Genomic DNA, 3315 nt, shown 5'->3' on the forward strand with positions numbered 1-3315 from the left:
GGAGATCAGCTTGGTGCTTTGTGTCCACCTAGAGGGGTGGGATAGGGAGGGTGGGAGGGAGACGCAAGGGGGGGGAGAAATGGGAATATATGTATATGTATAGCTGATTCACTTTGTTATACAGCAGAAACTACCACACCATTGTAAAACAATTATACTCCAATAAAGATGTTAAAAATAAAAATAGACTCTGGTAAGTTGTCAGATGAACAATCACTCTGCCAAGTTGGAATGCTGTCTTATAAGGTTCTATGTACCCTCTGCACTAATGTATATTCTGAACCAATATATGTTGCTGTTTCTTTCCAAACTCCAAAGGAATGGCAGTGGTGTGGCACCTTTGGTAATTAAAACTATTTATCCATTGGCAAAATGTTTGTGTCTCTGCTTTATAATTCTGGACTCTGCTTTTTTAGAGGTTTTATCATCTGAAGGAGAAATGTTTTCATCAAGAGGTATATAAGAATGATTTTATTGAATTAGAAGTGAATACTTCTACTTAGTCTTTTTGACATCTTCATGTCAGGAAAAATAGGAAGAAGAGAGATTCCAAAAACAGGCAAATAAACAAAACCAACTATCACAAAACAGGTTATCTCATACAATACTTCTTTGTACAACTAGATCCAGTTGCTACATTCAGTGGAACACCATGTGAATAGAAACATCAAGGTACAGATTCCTGAAAAGTAAACATTTAGGTTATGTCACTGACTAAAGAACCCCAACTGGCTGAGGCATAGGTTGAGATAAGTTGGAAAGGAGGAAAGTCATATATACTGTAGATATTGTCATGACCAGCTAGTAAAACAAGTACTATAACTTTTTCCTGCTTTTCCATTCATGCTGTGTTATGTATATAGTTCAACTATTTTTCCGTTTCATTCTTCTTCCTATCTCCCACTATTGAATTTCAAGGGTGTGGTGATATATAACTCTAAAATGTAATGCATAGGTACCAGAATATCCATTCAGGACTGTGACAAAACTAGAGGAAGAATGGACATCATTCCAAAGTCCCATGCTTGAGCCAGAGGCATTATATGATGAAATTTTGGGTTGTCCTCCCTTGAAGAGGAGGTGTGTGTGTGTGTATTGATTCTATGAAAGATCAGTTGCATTGTAATTTTTTGAACTATAAGTTTAAAAAAAGGTATAGATGAATACTGGAAACTTAATGGGGTGGAGCTTAGTGGCATTTGTTCAGCTTTGGCAACCCAAAAACTAAGTACATTTCCCTTTTGAGGAAATTTCAGAATCAGTGGGAGGGAAAGCTCCACATTCCTTTTTGGAAAGCGAAGTAAGACAGTTGTTTTTGTTTTTTTCGAACAAAGGCATGGATTTGACCTAAACTTATCCAATCCAGGGGCCATAGTGACAGAGAAGTTAAGGGACCTGTAGCATGACAGGGGGGTCTACCTGTAGTGCCAGTGATGTCACTAGTGAGTGGTTCAGTGGCTGCAATTCCAGTTGTATCATCCCAACTAGACAGCGTCTGTGGTTGGATGGACCGGATTCTTGCTGCCTGGTCTCCCTGATTCTCCAGTTTTCTTAGCCTAGTTCTCCAATCTTCTTATTGACTCAGGAAGCTCCCTGACATCTTTCCAATGAATTATTTTTTGCTGCATAAGTAAGCCAGAGTTAATATCTACTGTTTGCAACTGAGAATCCAGATTGGTACTGGTACTAAACCTAGGGCCTAAAGAGCAGTACAAAAGGGTTCAAGCTTGAGCAAGTTGGCCAACAGGAGCAAACAACTATGAACATAGGTTCCGTGTTTGTAGCCCAAGTGCCTGATGTGGCAATGCCTGTTACCTCGGGGCTTCCCCATTCGGTTACATTATTGATAAATGAATGTTTTAGTTCTCTTATCATGAGTTCTTTCCAAAGCCTTGCTTTCCTTAACTCTTCTTTGCAAAAATGAACATGAGTTTTACCTTTGTGAAGAAGCTGTGCTTATAAACCTGAATTGCATAAGAAGGCCCACTCGATGAGAGAACTTATGAGGTGGTTATAACAATGACTTTCCCAAAGAGCAGGCTTGATTTATTGATTCTGTAAAAGCAAAATCTGGTAAATAACTACACAATCAAGCAATTCATCTCCCATAACTATGAGACCCTAAACAAAGCAGGGGGGTAGTGTTTCATAGATAATTTGCATTTTCATCTAGAGCAAAGCATAACCTGTCTGTTGTGAAAATATGCAACAAACTTCCAGAAGAGAGGAAGTGAGGGGCAATTTCCTATTCATAGTTTTATTCGCTCTAGAGATAGACATATGTGAAAGTCTGCAAGCTGAATTTTTATAGATAATACAAAAAATCCTCATGCAATTTTAATAGCTGTAATTAGCCACTTTGAAAACTTTCTTTCATGTTTCAATTCATTAAAGGGACAGATTTTCAAAGTAATAAAATATTCTTTAATCTCTTACCCTAAAATGTTCAGTTTAACGTTTTTTCTAATTTCTAGTGAAATTTCATCTTGTTCCTTTTTTTATAAATGCACACCACATCATCATATTTTTATATTCAGTGGAAGGTTAAAAAATTGATAATTTGTAAACAAAAATCATCCTGAATATTTTACAACTTTATCTCCATCTTAATTATTTATAATGCAATATGCAGAATAAGATGTGTATGAATGAAGTTTGACTAAATATTCACAGTTTGGGAATATCTGGGTTCATTCGCTAATGCTTTTCAAAAAATTTCACACACAAAAAGCTCTTCATTACAATTAAGTGACTTCAGAGCCCCCCACAAAAGCCCGCACTGTGGTGAATAACCTTGAGCGCTTTTCCGTACATAATAATACATTTTAAGTGTCAGGACAGACCAGGTTAGGAAATAGTCACAATAGGAGCTTGACGGCACATATTCATTTTTACAAATGATGTTATCTATCATTTATAAAAGTGACTAATCCTGAAGGTGGTCAAAGAAGTGGCTTAACCTTCAGGAATGCACTGCACACCACCTAAGAGCAGAAGCAGCTGAGATCTCAGGGCTAAAGACTGAACCAGAGTTACAAACTTGTGACCCACGGACTAGGTGTGGCTTGTAAGCATGTTTTTACATGGACTGCCTGTGGATTAAAAATAAGTTAGTGAAAATACTCTGTATGATACCATAACGATGGACACATGTCATGACATATTTGGCCAAACTCATGGAATACAAAACACCAAGAGTAAACTGTAATGTAAACTATGGACTTTGGGTGACTATAATGGGTCAGTGTGGGTTCGTCATCAATCATAACAAATGTACTAGTCTGGCGAGGGACGTTAATAATGGGGGATCATCGG

The sequence above is a fragment of the Phocoena phocoena genome, chromosome 7, assembly GCF_963924675.1.
Source record: "Phocoena phocoena chromosome 7, mPhoPho1.1, whole genome shotgun sequence".
In the NCBI taxonomy this organism is placed as follows: domain Eukaryota; kingdom Metazoa; phylum Chordata; class Mammalia; order Artiodactyla; family Phocoenidae; genus Phocoena; species Phocoena phocoena.